Below are 205 nucleotides of genomic sequence, written 5' to 3'. Positions count from 1 at the left end.
CTAGGGTCAAACAAGCACACAAAATGTCAAAATCAAAAAAGGAAATCTTCTACTAGTAAAGTAAGTGAAGCTGCTACTGGTGCACCAAGTGAAGTTGTTGTTGGTGCAAGTGAACTTTCTACTAGTCCAAGTAAAGGTGCTGCTAGGTCCACTGCATCAATGGCTATCAAGAAAAAGAAAAAAATGAGGGCTATTTAAAGAAACC

Source organism: Theobroma umbraticum, unplaced genomic scaffold (assembly GCF_002168275.2).
Source record: "Theobroma umbraticum cultivar Fairchild unplaced genomic scaffold, ASM216827v3 scaffold_106.0, whole genome shotgun sequence".
NCBI classification, from domain to species: Eukaryota; Viridiplantae; Streptophyta; class Magnoliopsida; order Malvales; family Malvaceae; genus Theobroma; species Theobroma umbraticum.
Note: the sequence above shows the minus strand (reverse complement) of the source record.